Consider the following 17,661-nt stretch of genomic DNA (forward strand, 5'->3'; position numbering starts at 1 on the left):
TGAAGATGAAGTGGGGTTTGGGGGGGGGGGCAGTGAAGGGCAGCACTTCAGGCTCCGGGGAGAGAACAAGGAAGCAGAAGGGGGCACAGCAAAAGCAGCACGGACTAGGAAGACAGCTCAGCAGGCAAAGGAAGCAGCGGAGGCTTTGGGGGCTGTGGCAGAGTACCAAGCATGGTAAAAGGGAAATGTGGGAGAAGGCCCTGAAAGGGGGGCAGGATTGGTGAGAATATACAGGGACACATACACACACATGCATGGAACATGCATGGAACATGCAGTAGGCAGTCCGACTATGGAACAGAGAAATCCTGTGGGGACAGAGCACGCTCCTCACTGTTCCTGGCCAGGCTTGATGGCACCTGGTCATTTATCATTTATCCCAGCCTAATTCTTTAAGACCGGGAGAAACCAGTTGGACATGGTGGTGCTCATCTTTGATCCTGGCACTCGGGAGGCAGAGGCAGACAGATCTCTGTGAGTTCAAGACCAGCCTGGTCTACAGAATGAGTTTCAGGGCAGCCAAGGCTAGCTACATAGGCTAAGGTTACACAGAGAAACTGTCTTGAAAAACCAGAAAAAAATAAGAGACTGAGAAATCTGGCAGAGTCTAAAAGTCCACATCACTCTCAGCTTCATCCACCCACTTCACATGGTGCCTAGAACAAACCGAGCACCGAATACTAACCGTGTGAGCATCTATCATTAAACCATGTTCTCTGTTCCTGGCTGTTTGACAGCTGAGTGGTACGACGAAGAAGAAAAGTAGCTGGACTCACTGTAATGCTCTTGGCCAGACCTGGGATTTAGCGAGACGGCAGGGCCAAAGGAAGCAGGGATGAGCCTACATAGAGCTGCCAGGTGCCACTACACGGAGAGGAGGGGAGAAGCAAGAGCTCAAGAAGCAGGCTGGGAAAGGGGTGGGGAGTCCATGAGACAGAGCTCTGCTTGACAGAAGGCCCAGCGTTCACTGTGGAACTGCCAGGGGAGACGGCAGCACAGCTCAGACATGAAACACTTTCCAGCTCACCTGGAGCCTGGTGGTAACACCTCACCTTTCCTACCTCATGGTTAAGCTATGTGATGAGGTCATGTCTACACAACCCTCAAGTACTTGGGGGAAGGCTGCTATGGCTGCATCTGAGCTTCCCACCTGGGAGTTTTCTGTCCCTGACCCTAACTATAGGCCTTTTGGCACTAACACTGCAGCTGCTCTCATGAACTGGCTCTGTCCTTTCAGGGTAAGTTACCTGCCTAAGCTCTTCACATTCAGGAACTGTCAACAGCCAGGGAAGCAAAAGCAGCAGAAAAGAGCTTGTCACCTGTGTATGAAGCTAAACTCAACTTCAAGATCTGTGAGCCTACTGTAACGGTGGGTGAAGACTTGGAATGGCAGGCATGTTTTAAATCATAAAACCAAGTGACATTCATAAGCCGACATGTTTACAAATAAAACCTTTAGTTCTGCCCTTTATATCTGTCCATCACTACATGGCTAGCAAATCCGTAGGGGTTTTTGTTATTGTTGTTTGTTTTTTGTTTATTGAGTCAGGGTTTCTCTTCGTAGCCCTGGTCATCCTAGAACTTACTCTGTAGACCCGGCTGGCCTCGAACTCAGATCCTCCTGCCTCTGCCTCCCGAATGCTGGGATTACAGGTATATGCCACCAGCGCCCAGCTAAATCTGCAATTTGTACACACTAACTAAATAGGCCCCTGCACATATCCAAATAATTATGAGCTTTTGTTTTTGGGGTGCTGGGGGTGGGACCCAGGACCTCACATGTGCTGGCGCTGCTCTATTACTGAGCTCTCCTCCCAGCTAAAGGAAGCCAGGAGTCTGTTTCCAAGCCCACCAGGAGCACAGGTCTCAGCATTTAAGGACAGTACATTCAGTTACAATGGGTGTGGCTGAACTCAAGCAGAGTAACCGGACCTCTCCCCTTCCTTTCTCAGAATATTGAGCCAGTGTGGAGTCCTGATCTAGAACTCTCTACGGTCATTCCAAAAGATAGTGCTGAGCTCAGGTGGAGAGGCAAGGTACTCAATGGGTATGTGCACACATGTGCGCTCTCTCTCTCTCCAGAGCATCTGTGCAGCCTTTATAAATCTTCTACCTACTCTGAGCATCTGTTTCCTCATCTGGGAAATGAGGCTACCTAGGGCTGTTGTAGGGACTGAGGGAGACCACTGGTGTCCCTGTGTTCCAAGGTCATTTCAACATCAGCTGGTATACTTCTCAGAAGCATCTTATGAGTCTCTAGTAGAAAACACAGATGACAGTTAGAGATTCATGCACATTTGGCATCAAATACCTCTAATACTTCATATTTTGTTCTTTTAGCCATAATTACATAAAGCAACGTGTTGAGCTCCTTTCAGCAGGCCCAATACCTCTTTCTGATTCTGTCTGGGTTACTTCAAGCCCAGGCTAGGCTCGTGGAGCTGGCAATGCTGCCCTTTTGGTCCATGCGTGCATGCTGATAGCTTGCACAGACTGTCCATCAGAGTTTCTCCCACGATGACAGCCTGAAGACTGCTCCTGTACAGAGTCTGCTCCTACTGACATTAGGTGAACCTGCCTCCTTGTTTGTCTGTACGTAACAGCCCACCTCCTTGCTCAGCTGTATGCAGTGACCCCGCCTCTCTGTTCAACTGTATACCGTAGACACTGCAGTTCCTCCGTCTGAGAGCTTAGACATCCCATGCCAGCTTTCCTGTTTCTCCAAGTCTGGCTGTCGTTTCTTATTCCCTTGCCCTGTAGCCCCAGTCAGGTCAAGTCCCTGGTTGCTGTGCAGGAACTCAGCTCCTGGGCACCAGGCTTGGCTGCCCTCCTGACACCCCGCCAGAATCTCAAGACTGGCCTGTCATTCGAGGGAACCTGCCCAGCTTCAGGGCTTTCCTGCTGCATCGCCACTCATAGTCCTCCCCATCCAGGCATACCTCGGGATGGGAAGCCCTGCCTTGTCAGCCCAGCTACCCACATGAACAGGAACCAACCAGCTGGGAGGTTCCCACCATGCTAGAAACGCCAGTGATCTCACGTTGTGGCTTGCTTCCCCACCACGAGGAAGGCCAGAGGGACTGCTGTGGGATGGAGTCTGTTCTTACAGGTTCGCCCAGCTCAGAGGCAGGCAGAAGCTGGGTTTACTTACAGTTGCTATAGAGTGTAATGGTTTTATTGGCATCCCTTGTGACTGCAAGTTATTTAAATTCAGTGACAATTTATTATGTATAAAGGAAAGAATTTCCTATGCAGATCCTCTCCAGCCCTTCCTGGTGAGGAAGCATTTTTCAAACATTACAAAACCATATCCCATGCTTTTAACATTCCAACTATGAGGTTTGGCTGAAAAACTAGAAATGGAGTGCTCTGGCCTTGCTAGATCTTCCAGCGTCTTGCATCAGTCTGTGTCTGCCTGTCTGTGGGTCTCTCACAGAACTTGTGATTTTAGTCCAAGGGTGGGAGAGATTGGCTAATGGGGCTGGGTCTGCAGGCTGTGGTGACTATTGTTTCAAAGCCTGAAGGATTACATTTCTTGGAGAGAACAGAGAAAAAAAGGGAAGAATGTGGCTCCCCAGGCTGGGGTGGGGTGGGGTGGAGGGATGTCAGAGAGGCTTAAGTAGTGGCCAGGGCCTCCTGCTCCACCCACTGTCCTTCTTAGGTTTACTGCTGCCTTTTTCTAAGTTGCTTCTAGGAACCTTCTGGAAGCACAGTGGAACTTAGTGTATCAGAGCACCAGATGACAGTGGTTGACTCTAACCAGAAACAGGGCCCCTGAGGGCTGTGTAAAACTCAGGCTGCACATCCATCTTTCCAGCCTCTGCACTTTCTGAGACAGCCTAGAGGGCTCCGCAGGGCTCTGAGAACACACTCCAGCCAGAAGCACAGGGGAGGCACAGGGGCAGCCTCGGCATTTTCAGATGGTGCACAGACAGAAAACAGAGTTACTACTTCACACCTGTTTGACGGACGGCAGGAGCGCCTCAGCCCTGACAGCCTCTGGACCTGTGCGGAAGGCGCAGCTCAGCCACCTACCTTTCTTTAGCCCTTGGGCTCTATGCTAAACATTGCTGAGGAAAATATATTTTCAAAAATAACTTAGTAGGGAATGAGGAAGAAATTTGTCCTAAAACTAAACCAACATGAAAAATCGTCAGCCTTGCCAATGATCAAAGAAACTCTAATAAAACAGCAGCTCCTGGCTTGTCAACACCAAAATAAGGTTAGTAGATATTTAAAAAGACTGGTATGGCATCACAGCCATGAGGCAGTAGAAACCATGAAACTACTTTCAAGCAAATATTTTTAAGAATAAAAAGTTATGAGCTAGAGAAATGGCTCAGTGCTTAAGCGCACCTGTTACTCTTGCAGAGGACTGGGTTAGATTCCCAGCACCCACACGGCGCTCAACAACCAGCAGCACCTCCAGTTCCAGGGCCTCTGGTGCCCTTTTTTGACACTAGGCAAACATGTGGCATACAGACATGCATGTAGACAAAGCATGTAGATCGAATAATTCTGGAAAAAAAGAGTGAAAAGTTACGCTGGTGAGACATCTCAGGAGAAGGTGTGTCCCAAGGGTGCCCATAGTAAGAAGCAGCTTCTGCAGGCTGTTTCCACACATGGCACCCTCACCAACACATACACTAAGTTAAAAAAAATTAAACTTTTCTTCTTGAAATTGACTTATAGGCTAATTTAAATGAGCCGTAGTTAAAAAGCCTATCTCCGTAATGATGTCTGTCAAAGCCTATCTGCTCCTCAGTGGGAAGAAGAAAGATCCTGAATTTCTAGTAGTGAAGAAGGCTAATTACTAGTGAACTCATAGGCATGCAGAAGCCCCACTGTCACAATTCTATCAATAGATACTTGCAGAAGATCAGTGTGAACAAGGGTAGGAACACTGTCTCCCGGGACCAACCAAGGAGGCTTGTGAACAGAGCTTAAGTAGAACACAGGGAAGATAAGTCTGGCTTAATTTTGTTTTCATTTTGAAGTAATAACTTCCTTTCCTGTTAAAGACAAGAACATTTGCTTACATGAAATCTCACTATAATAAAAACTGCCTGTGCTACTTTATTTCCTAATTATGGATGGACAGATCACAGAAGTTGTCCAGGTTAAAAGTGAATCAGATGAGTGTGAGATAAGTAGACCTAAAGTCTTTTCAACCCTATAATTCAACTCATAAACATCCAGAGACGGCTGACAAAATAAGGAAAAACTCTGCCACCATGGACGAATATAAGAACCCAGGGTTTAGCTGATGGAAACTTATCCACAACCTCTTTTAGTTTTTACACAGCTACAGACATCTGTCAGGGTTTGTGGGTCCATATTTCTATGCTTGTTCCCTGGCTATGTGACCAAATATGAGCATCCGCAACCCCTCCCCTCCCCTCCCCCGCTCTGTCTGCACAAGCCAAGGATCTCCTAGTTGCTCCAAACAATAGACTGACGTGAAGCAATGCTGTGCCAGCTCTGGGCCTCACCCTCACTAAGTCTGGTGGCTTCTGTCTCCTCTGCTTGGGCTCATGCAGCCAGCCACCCAGCTGACACAGCCAGCATGCTGCAGCTGTGACCTATGAGCGAAGCTACTGTGTCCGTCCAATCCCAGCTGGGAGTTGGGACTGAGCTCTCTGGAAGGCCGGCAGACAGACACTGCAGAGCCGAACTGCTCAGCAGGGCCTAGCCAACCTAGTCCTACGTGATGAGAAATCACTGCTGCTTTCAAGCCACAGGATGGCTCACTACTCAGCGCCAGTAACTGACAACCACGCTTTCTCTGTGTGTAACCTGGAAAATACATCCCCCTGGAGATCTGAAAATTTGAGTGATTTGATCTTCTAAGTTTTCAACTGCTTAAACTCAAACTTGCTCTTCAGGTTAAACTATTTCCATCTGCTGGGCATAGTTGTGTACTCTGGAGGCACAGGCAGGCAGATCTTTGTGAGTTAGAGGCCAGCCTGGTCTCCATAATGGGTTTCAAGACAGCTAAGAGCTACATAGTAAGAGCTAGTTTCTCAACAAAACCAAACCAAACCAAACACCTCAAAAAAAGATCAAAATATTTTCTTAAAAAGTAAATTTACGCTATTAACACTGTTCCCATGGAATGGGATACTAATCCGATGCTGCCTGCTGATGCAGTGAGTGAGAGTAGAAACTGAGTTTTCACCTCAGTGTATCCCAGTCCAGTTTCCTACAACTCCATCAGTAAACAGCACTGAAGTATTATTACCACTCTGTGTCTTTATGGGCTCTAAAGTATTTAACTGAGTTAATATTTACCTCAAAAGCACTGTTATAGCTTGATTTTTTTTTCTTAAAGGTATATCAAACACTTATTAATGTCTAATCTCTGTGAAAAAAGGCACTTCAATCTCTAAAAAATAAAATCCAACAAGACAGAAAAAGCTCTTACAAAACCTACTCAGGTAAGGAGGGATACTCAGCCCCTAGCAGCACCCGACACAGTCCCAGCTGTAGCTTTTTCCGAAGGACCATTGCCACGTTCAACAGTACTGGTACCCTCAGGGGTGAGCATGTGTGAGCATGCAGCCAGTTCCTCTCGGAGGAAAGCAGCTCCTCCAAGATGCAGGCAGCAAGTCCTCCGCGCTAACAACCCCAGATGACAACTCACAAGAGCCTACATTGGAGCCTCACCCAACAGGATCTACCTCTATCCTTCTAACCAAGACCTTCCTGCTTTTAAGGACATCAGGTACTCCGTAGGCTAATGTGCATGACTTGCCCCTGTCCCCACCCCAAAAAACAAAACAAAGCAAACACACAAAGTCTACAGAGGGAGCGACCATGTACTTTATTTTCAGTGGAAATAACCCCCCTTTTAAAAGAAAAAAAGGAAAGAAATCCTTATGGGGCCAAGCCAGGATCATCACCCAGAGACAGACTACCAAGAAGCCTTTTGCAGCCAGCCCTGGAGAGGTCCATCACAGGCAGAGGGATGAGAGATCTGAGGAAAGGAGTGCTGAGGAAGGTTCTAGAGACCATTTGTCAAGTAGGCAGACGCCCATAAGAAAAACCTAACACCAAACTAGGGAGACAGGACCTGAGGTAGAGGCCAGCATGTCCGACTGGGGTGGGGCTAGGCAGGAGCCAGGAGGCTGCTCTACAAACTACCACCTAAAAGATGCTGAAGGACCATATACAGCACTGGGAAGGAAAGCACCCTGACCTTGACAGTGGGTTCTGACAAGGCGGAGCAGACACAGCCAGCGCCTGCTCCTAGCACCCCTTTTGTCATGGTCAGATAATCCAAGGCTGGGGAGCACTCTTCTCCCTGTCAGAATGGAAGTTCAGTCCTCTGGCTCCACCATCATCGACCAACACTCCCCAGACTTGGGTACACACTAACAACTAAGACAAAAGGAGCTCTCTGCCAGAGTTGGAGGCTGACTGAAGCAGGAGGAGACTCAGACGGGAATTACCTGGAGTTCTAATTCACACTTTTCTTGGGCACCTTAGTGGTTTCTGGCATGATTGCTGGAGTTGGGAAACCATAAAGTGCGGTCAGTGAGCAGAGCCCCGTTCGCCCAGCCTGCTGCCTGCTTCCCTCAAAGTGGACAAGGGAAGGACAAAGTGCTCCTGGGGAAGGATCATCTTCCCACTTGTGTTCCAGGTAGAGTTGAGACTACATTTAGAAAGGACTAACTTACACATCACAGAGTCAAGAGGGCCAAAGTTCAAACAGCCTCAGATTTCCCTGTGGCCTGGGAGCCCACCATGGCTCTGGAGCTAAGGCAGCTCAGCAGAAGGGCAGCCCCCAGCTCTTCACTCACAAATGTTGCTACTGCTCTGACAGTCCCACTTATTTGAAAAGGGCATAGAGTTTATCCCCACCCCCAACACACACACACACACACACACACACACACACACACACACACACATACACACACACACACATTCTCTTCAGAAACTTGCCACAATTGTTTTACTATTTAAATTTTTTCAAATGTAATTTGTATGCAAGAGAGAGACCCTGTCCTATATGTCCATGTTGAGGCCAGAGGACAACCTCATGCCATCTTCTGGGAGGCCATTCATTGTCTCCCCTACCCTTGTTTTTTGTTTGTTTGTTTGTTTGTTTTGAGACAGGGCCTACCATATAGCCTTGGCTGGCCTGGAACTAATATGTAGACCAGGCTAGCTTCCAACTCACAGATATCCTCCTGTCTCTGCCTTCTCAGTACTGGGATTATAAGGGTGCCTAGCACACTTGGCTTCAGTGCCCTCAGCTGAAGTGAGACACTGCTACCTCACTTTACCGCTGAGGAGAGCAGCCTACAAGGCCAAGGGAAGAGAGTGATGACGCAGCTCACTCAAAGCCTGCCTCCCTAAGCTTATTGTAAAATGCAGCCAGTGACCTGTGTCCTGTGGAAGGCTGCAGGCCACAGCACCCTCCTGTATTTCCAGATGGCACTTGAAAAAGTCATAACACCATGGAGCTTTGGAAAATGTACAAGTATCTTAATCATGAAACTTCAATTATTTTATATAGTGCCCCCACCTTCAGTGGCAGGGACAGGAACCACAGCCTTGCACAAACTAGGAACACATTCTGCCTAGTTCCTATATGTTTTTCTGAACACTATAGTATGATTTTAAAATGACAGCACATCAGTAGGGTTTGCTGTTTGTTAGACCGAGCCTATGGGAGCTATACTGGCAGGCTGGTCTTGAACTTCTGGGCTGAAGTGATTCTCCACCTCAGCCTCCCCCATTGTTTGCTTATCAAAGGGTCAGACTCTCTGCAACAGCTTCCACGGTTCCATTTAAGACTTGGCTGAAAGCACACTGTTTCTTCTTCTCCAGCACACACACCTATTAAATAGTGACCTGGACGCTGAAGACCCTCTTAGAATCATTCTTCTGCGCAGGGAACAAGCATGCCAGGCCTCTACAGATAAATCCAGCCAAGGAGAGAGATGGAGAAACACAGATAGGTAAGCGGCTTTTTAAGTGATGGGCCTGGGCCCGTGAGACGGCTCAGCAGGTAGATCAATCCCCAGATCCCACGAGGCATCACAAAAGATCAACTCCCAAGAACTGTCCTGACCTGCACATGTGCACCATGACATGTGCCTGAAACACATGCATAAAACACAAAACCTAAAAACTTAAAAAATAAAAGGGGCCTGAAATTGATGTGCTGCATGTTTGGAAACTAAGATATAAGTTCCTTCTGACAAAATAATAAAAGGTTCAATCATGTGTACCTCTGCCTACAACTTTCTCCATGGCAAGTGCCTCCACTGTTTGAACCAGGGCCTCCAGTTCTTCATCCAAAGCACACTGAAAGCGTCCACAACTGGAGAACGAACATACGCACAGGGACAGGGATTCCTGTGTGCTGACACCAGATGAGACTCCCTCGAATTCTGTATCATTTATATATTCAGGTTTGGTAAAGGTGCTATTGACACTCCCCCACAGCACACACACAAGCAGTCTCCACCACTGAGGGTCCCCTTTTACCTGTCCCCTCTCCTGACCCAACCATTTGAAAGCCACTTAGCACCCCTGCCATACTTTGCACTATGTTTAATTCCCCTAGTTGCCATTCCTCATCCACCTGTGTGCGACCTAACATAACTGTGACTACAAGGTAAATCCCTTTGGAATGTACAAACAGACCTCTAACCTCCACCATCCCAAAGGCTAAGAATGGCATCAGGTGGCATCTGAGGCCAACAGCTGAGATCTTCCTGCTCTGCCCACCTGACGTTTCCACCAATGACCTCTGAAGGAGTCTTGGTTTATGACTTTCTTTATTCTGTTACTATAAAACTTCATGTGACCATTAACAAGTTGGAACATGTTTTTGGTGGTACCTAAATCTCTGTTCCAGGACCATGGTCACTCTGATTCTGGCTCCAGAATGAATGTAGCTTAGTTCCTTTGACGTAAGAGCTGTGTTTCTGCATCCTCAACTACGTATAACGGACCACTCAACCACTCTGTGGACAGTTATCCAAGGGGGCAGAGGCAGCCATCTGTTCTAACAGGCCAGTGCCTGTGGTTTTACCATCGTGTCCAGCAGCCATGGCCAATCTCCACCCTGAACTATGGTCCAGACAGTTCTCCTGAGACTCTGTCGGGGCTCTCAGGAGGGTCTTGCCAGTCCTGACCAATCCCTTTGTCTAGCTTCTGCTGCTCCAGACACTGGGGTCTCTCCCATTGGTTGGCAGCACCCTTCAGAATGACTCAAGACCAAGACGTGCTTAGAACCAGGAACTGAGCCAGACAGTGGTGGTACAAACCTAGATGCAGGTGGTTCTCTGTGAGTGCAAAGCCAGCCTGATCTACAGAACAAGTTCCAGGATAGCCAGGGCTAACCAGAGAAACCCGGTCTCGAAAAATCAAAACAAACAACAACAGCAAAAACTAACCAGAAACTGTGATCATGGTCCCTATGTCTCCTTACTCTAAATTGTGGGCATTTAGCTTTCAAAATCAAGAGACTGAATCTCAGTATGAATAGTCATTTCCTAGGTTCGCACAGGTAAAGTCTGAATGGGGGCTGGAGCCCAGTGACAGGATGTGTGTCCTAGTAAGAGCAAGATCCTAGCTCCAATCCCAGGGACCTTTAACAGACAAAACCCAAACCCAAATAGTGGAAGAAACTGACTGTCATTGGTAAACACGGAGCTTCAGTGGATAAAATAGGAGAGGTTTCTTGCACCCGTTACACTGGCAAATATTCAGGAGGCCTGAGAGAAGCAGCAAGGCTGGGGACTTGCAGAGACACACAGGCCAAAGTTAAAAGACACTCAAAGTTGCCCGAAATGGCATGCTCACCCTCTTGGTGACTGCCCCACACAAGCAGAGGCAGGCTTGCACCTCTCCTGTCTGCATGGTAACTAGGCCACCCAATGCTCTTCAACGTGACAGTGAAAAAAAGAACAGTGGTTACAAGTGTCACCACACACAGCTCACCAGCTAAAATGAGTTGGCCTCATCCCTCGACACAGATAAACTGCAACCACACAATGGAGAAGACAGATCAAAAAATCCTACCACATAAATCAGATATAGTTTGTCTCTGGATAACAAGCCAAAACAGAGGATGGGTGCACAGTCTGGCTGAGGAGGGAAGCTTTGTGGAGTGGGCACATGGGAAGGGTTGTGAAAAGCATAGATAGTCCTGTGGTACATGCCACGAAGCACTTGATTTTAAAGTCTCTGAAGGGGCAAGAGAGATGCTTAAGAGCACTGGCTGCTCTTGCAGAGGACCAAGGTTTGGTTCCCAACACCTATTTGGAGGCTCTGAACTTCTGTAACTGATGCCCTCTTTTGACCTCTTCTGGTTTGCTCATGCATGAATAGTTTCTGAAAGAAACACGAGAAGAGGCTACATTACCCTTTCCGCTTTCATAAGCACTGCTGACATTACACATCACCAACTGGGTGTCTTGCAGTGACGGCAAAAACTGAGGCTGTGGGTTTCAAGACTCTACTGTCCACTGTGCTGTTCCTCATCCTGCCAGCTCTCTGGGTCAGAAACTGAGCTTAAGGCCACTGTTCCAGGCCAGCATGAAAGGCTCAGTTCCAAGTAGAAAGGAGGGAGAGAAGGGCAGGGAAGCACGGCAGCCCTGCTCAGTTCACCGCTGCACCGTCGGCTCCAAGAGGTGGGCAGGTGCTTTTCCCCCTGACTCAGAATCATGGAGCTCACCCTTGGGGCTGCTCCTTGCCACCCTCTCCTCTGAGAAGCTCTGCAGAGACTGCTCTTGCAACCCGGTCCCAGCTCCCCATTACGTGACTTTTTTTTTTCTTCTCACAAATGATGTCTAAGGACTTAGGCTTATTGTAGACAGAATTCAAAACAGTTAAAAGACCACAGAGTTCTGCTTATAGATAAAAAATTGCCAATAATCCAGTGTCTTTGCAAAGTTCTGCAATCTTTTCAGTAGAATACACTGTTCTGTTTTTTTATGTTTTAAGGAATAAAATGTGACAACTATTGTTAAATAGACAACGTCATCAGCAAAGTGTACAACAAAAACATAGATGGCAATCTGATCCAAAGCACAGCAAATCCCCAAACAGAAGTACCCTTCCAGGTGCAGGAGTTTGAGGATGCAGCTTGCTCTTCGAGTGAGGCCCCAGGTACTGTCACAGCACCTCAGGGCGCTTACTCACTGAACCAGTAAGCCTCAAGTCCAGTGAATAAAAAAAAAAAAAAAAAAGGTTGGAGAGGAAAAGGGACAAAGGAAGACAAGACACTCCAAATAGAAATACTACAAATCACTGGGCTTCAAAAAAGCTTCTCAACACAAAGCTAAAACAGACAGTATGTACAAAATGATTCTACTTTTGTAAGATAAGCGTGAAAAAAATGCTGGCAAAGATATGTCAACATGGCAATGATGGCTCCCTCACAGCACTGGCTGTGATCATTTCTACAGAAATAGGCACTGGTGAAGCATCAAGCGGGCCAGGACAAGGAGGCTTTCTGCCGCTTCTCACTCTTAGGGCTCAGCATGTGTCAGCCCTGGCTCAGTTCAAATCCAAGTCCCTGCGTCCACTGAATTCTCCCAAGGGCTTTCACACTCACGAAATGTGGACTCTCTCATTTTGCTGCACTGGCGCCTTCTGAGGTGCACACTTCTCCTAACAGAGCATTGTGGGGTTTTGTCTTGTTTTGGTGTTGGGGGGGGTGTCTGTGTGTGTAAGACAGGGATTGATACTCACTGTCTTCCTCTATTGCTGCCCACTGAATTTTTCCCGGAGCTGGATGATTCAGCTAGACTGGCTGGCCAGGAGTTCCCAGGAGTTCTCCTGGTCTTACTTCCCCAGTGCTGGGGTCACAAGAACACACTGCCATGCCCAGCTTTTCACTAAGCACTTCAACTCTGAACTCAGGCGTGCCCAGCAAACACTGTACCGACTGAGCCACTTTCTGGCTCTGAAACTCACATGTCTAATGTGGCCACCACATATGCTCACATTAAAAGAGGGCAGTCACGACAGAGGCTCACACAGATCTCCAAGTGGACGCACCCTGAGACGGTTCTTCTGAACGGCCGAGTGTCTGTGTGAGAAGTGATGGCAGGGTGGGCCACAGTATCTGCTGCTGCTAAGCTCCTCTACCATGCTCCAGGAATTAATACCTGTTGTGCTTTTTTCCTGAGTCGAAAAATCCAGGGGCGAAATACTAGTGGGCTGTTGTCTAATTCAAAGCTTAAAACAAAAACAAAGACCCCCCCCCAACAACAACAAACCAAAAACAAATAAAAAGAGGACACAGTGCTGTATATTATTGTTCACTAAGTGCCCAAGTCCTCTAGATTTTCTATCTAGTGCTGGTCCTGACCTTACCATTATTTTAGAAACTCCTCCCTACAGTTATGCTCGACAGTCAATGAGCAGGGTCTAAGCCCTTGAAAACTTACAAAGGAAAGGGCGGAATAAGAGGACCATAGGATAATCGATGTTGATGCAGGGCCAAGTGCTGCAACAGGCTGTAAACCCTGCCAGCATCCTTGGAAATAAACATTATAAGCCACATTTCAAAGTGGCCAAGAGCCAGGCATGGTAGACACATACATGCAATCCTAATACTCAGGAGGCAGAGGCACAGCGATTCAGAGTTCTGCTATGCCTGGGCTATGCACAGAAAACCTGTCTTCAACAAACAAAGGAGCCAAATCAAAAACTGCATTAGCAGTGTCCCCAGAAACATGGTTGGGAGGTGAGAGGGGAAAGCTGTTCTAAGTGTTGGTTTCATCATAGAACAGCCAGTTCAAAGAGAGAGATCTTGAAAGGGGCGGAGGACCTCCCCTATCAGTGGACTGGGGTAGGGTCATGGGAGGAGAAGAGGAAAGGAGGGTTGAGGGAGGGAGGGCTTGGGAGGGGACGAGGGAGGAGACAAGGGAGGGGTTTACAACTGGGATACAAAGAGAATAAATTGTAATAAAAAAAAAAAGAAACAGAAAAGAGAAAAGAAAAAAAAAAAAAAAAAACAAAGAGAGACATCTTTCCAGTGAGTGACTTTATGGTCTCAGCTGTATCTGGGCTACGGCTATAGCTCAATGGTACAGCCTCTGCGTTATATTCAGCTATATTTCTTTCATGCAAAGCCACTAATCAAACTGGGCACCACATTTCACACCTATGATATCCGAAATAAAGCGGCAGGAGGCTAGCCTGGACTACATAGTGTGATCTTTTCTCAAAAAAGCAAACACATAAGCAGGGCGTGGTGGAGCATGCCTGTAATCCCAGCAGTCAGGGAGGCAGGGGCAGGGAGATCTCTGTGAGTTTGACGACAGCCTGGACTACAAAGTGAGTCCAGGACAGCCAAAGCTACACAGAGAAACCCTGTCTTGAAAAAAAAGAAAAGAAAAAAAAAAAAAAAAAAAAGAAAAAAGAAAACCAAAACAAACTAAGAAAATCCAAAGGGAAGAGCAGTGCTGCCTGGGCCACAAGAAGTGCCTGGGCTCCAGGGTGCCATGCGCAGGAAAGCTTTATCAGTTACGTCCCTGGCCTTCGCTGGTTATGGGTGCCTCTTGTGTTTATACTGGAGTGGTCTATTTACTCTCTGCAATGTCCTTTTCTGTCCTGTTACTTCCTGTTGCTATTATAAACACCATGACCCAAAGCGACTTATAGAAGGAAGATCGTATTTTGGTTTACAATGCTGGGGGAGACTCCATGATGGAAGAAGCAAGCAGAGGGCAACTGGAGATGGGGTTAAGACTATAAACTCTCAAAGCACACCTGGTGACGTGTTTCCTCCATCCAGCAAGGTCCACGTCACAGAAATTCCATAGCCACCCCAAACACTGGGGACCAAGTGTTCAAATACATGCGCCTAGGAATGACATTTCTCATTAAAACCACCATACACAAACAGCAGTTCTATCAAATATGGACCATTCTCATTCTACCCACCACAGATGGGCCCCTCCAAGATCCAGAGGCCTTCCTTTTCGCTCTCCCATAGACAAACGTCAGCAGGAGCACTTTAGTCGCGCACCCAGCTATTCTCTGCAGGTCGTTTATACGAATCAAAGTCCAGCACTGGAACATTCTAGGCACTGAGAGCGTCACACCATTGTTAAACCTCTGCTGGCCTGCTACTACCGAGGCTGCCTTAGCTGAATGCTGACCTAAGCATCCAGCACAACCTTAGGACCTGATATGAGAGAAAGTGTTCTGGAGCAGAGGCAGTGCCCAAATAGCTCCAGCAGGAAACCTCCCATTAGGAAGGTTTCACAGCAGGGCTCTCCATCAGCGTCTTGCAGGCCTCGGCTGCCGTGTCAGACCCCTGGCGTCCACGTAAACACATGACACACACCCCTGCACATATACTCATGTACACACACATATACCATACACTCATACAAAAATATTAAAAAATGTCTGGGTGTGGTGGCACAGGCCTGTGATCTCAATACTCAGGACACCAAGGCAGGAGGATTGTGAGTAGGGGCCAGACTGGATTATAGCCTGTGAAAACAAGAATTTAAAAGTTAATTGCATCTGTACTGAAAATGTCCACACTTCTATTGTTATTCTCTAAGCAACACAGTGTAACAATTACATGTGTGGCACTTAAATGAAATCAAACATCAAACATCGTGCAAAGAGTACTTAAACTGCACAGGCAGTGTGTATATGCTCTGTACAAATGCTATGTGGGCATTCTGTGGTTTTGGCCTTTTTGTTTTTGAGACAGAGTTACATAGTGTAGGCTGCCCTCAGACACTTGAGCCTCCTGCCTCAGGCTCCTGAGCACTGGGATTACATGTCCCATCAAACCCCACTACTACAGCCTTATACAAAGTCTTAAATGCCCACGGAGTTTGCTTTTCACAGGAGACGAGTCTCAGAACCAATTCTCTGCACTGACTGAGGTTTAGACTGCTGTGAGTGGCTGGAAAGGACCATATTCCTTCCTTTTTCCATGTGGCAGGATAATCCAGGTCAGCTGTATGGATGAAACAAGAGTGGAAAGATGCTCCAGTGCCTGGAGGAGAGCCGGGTGGGGTCTGCTGAGGATCCTGACCCTCCTGACACCCCACAGTTCAGATACAGAAGACAGCAGGCTTCTAGAGTGTACTGAAGAGCTGACCCTCAGAGGGCACAATGCTGGAGACGGAACTGAGGCAAACAGCCACGCATCATCCAGAACGGCGAGCACAGTGGACTGCAACACAACCACAGCGTGCACACATTCACAACTCCAGACGTCCTGACACAGTGTTGTCACAAGACGGCAAGCAAATTAACTTTGGCCTTACTAATTCCCAATGTGGTGGTTTGGTAGGAATGGCCCCCACAGACCCATGTGTTTGAATGCTTGTCTGTGCGGAGCAGCACTATTAGGAGGTATGGTCTTGGCTGGAGTAGGTGTGGCCTGGAGGTCATATATGCTCAAGCTTTGCCCAGTGTGGTTCACAGTCTCTTTCTGCTGTCTGCAGATCAGGATGCAGAACTCTCTGCTCCCCCAGCACCATGTCTGCCGGTGTGCCACCATGTTTCCTGCCATGCTGATAATGGACTAAACCTCTGAAACTGTAGGCCAGCCCCAGTTAAACCTGGCAAAGCCATGGTGGTATGTGTCTCTTTACTCCCAGTGCTGCTACTTGGGAGACAGGCAGAAGAGACAGGAGAATTCCAGAAACGTGCATGCATCTGGCATATGCATCCAGAAATTTAAAAAATTCATCTCAAACAAGAGAAGATGAGAACTGTTACCCAAGGATGTCCTCTGACCTCTGCACACATGCTGTGGCACATGCGTGCTCACACTGCCTACATTCACAAATACTACCACACACACATATTCATACATTACTTAAACATATTACATACTAAAAAATTAAAATAAAAATATAATTAAGAACAGCCAGGGCCACACAGAGAAACTGTCTGGGAAAAAAAGAGAGAGAGAGAGAGAGAAGAAAAATAAGACATGAAAGTAGAAAGAGTGCTTGGGGAAACAGAAGGAGAAGAATAAAGGACAGCATGACCAAAGTACATGTACAAAAATATCTTCATGGAATTTACTGCTTTGTACAATGAATATGTAACTGAAAAAAAAATGCCTTGATTCAAGAAGTACAGGTTTTTTGTTGTTATTCACTAAATACAATGTAACCACTGCCCAAGATCCTGGGTTCAATCCCAGTATAAAACAAGTACTACCACAGCATTTACAGTGTATGACATATTTTAAGCCATTTAGAGAAAGCCTGAGTCTGCAGGGGGATTACAGCTCATGTCGATATTCTGCCATATTATATAGGAGATTTAAGCACCCCAGATTTTAGTCCTCAAGGGTCCTGGCCTGAATCCCCGGAGAGCTTGTAATGGTGGTATTCACCAGTTGCCAGCTCGATTTTCCCCACAGCCTGAAAAATGGGCTTGGGGGCTATCAGTCACCCACACCTTCCTTTATGATTACACATCCACCTTTTTAATTAGGTGTATGTGTCCGTGTATTGGTTTATGGGACTGGAGTGCAGTTGCTGTGGAGGCCAGCGGTGTTGCCTGCCCTGGAGTTGGAGTTATAGGTAGTTGTAAGCTGCCTGGTTATTGAGTACTGAGAACTGAATTCAGGTCCTCAGGAAGAGCTCTTATTCTTTATTTTTTTAAGATTTAGTTATTTATTACTTATACAGCATGGGT

The 17,661-nt window shown here is 47.2% G+C and overlaps 1 protein-coding gene across 3 annotated transcripts in view; it reads right to left on the bottom strand.

The window, feature by feature from the left end:
- The window catches only part of Lats2 (large tumor suppressor kinase 2), a 52,593-nt gene that overhangs the window by 13,112 nt on the left and 21,820 nt on the right, over positions 1–17,661 (bottom strand). The window lies entirely within an intron of this gene.

Source organism: Psammomys obesus, unplaced genomic scaffold, assembly GCF_907164565.1.
Source record: "Psammomys obesus unplaced genomic scaffold, mPsaObe1.curated_primary_1811, whole genome shotgun sequence".
NCBI lineage: Eukaryota > Metazoa > Chordata > Mammalia > Rodentia > Muridae > Psammomys > Psammomys obesus.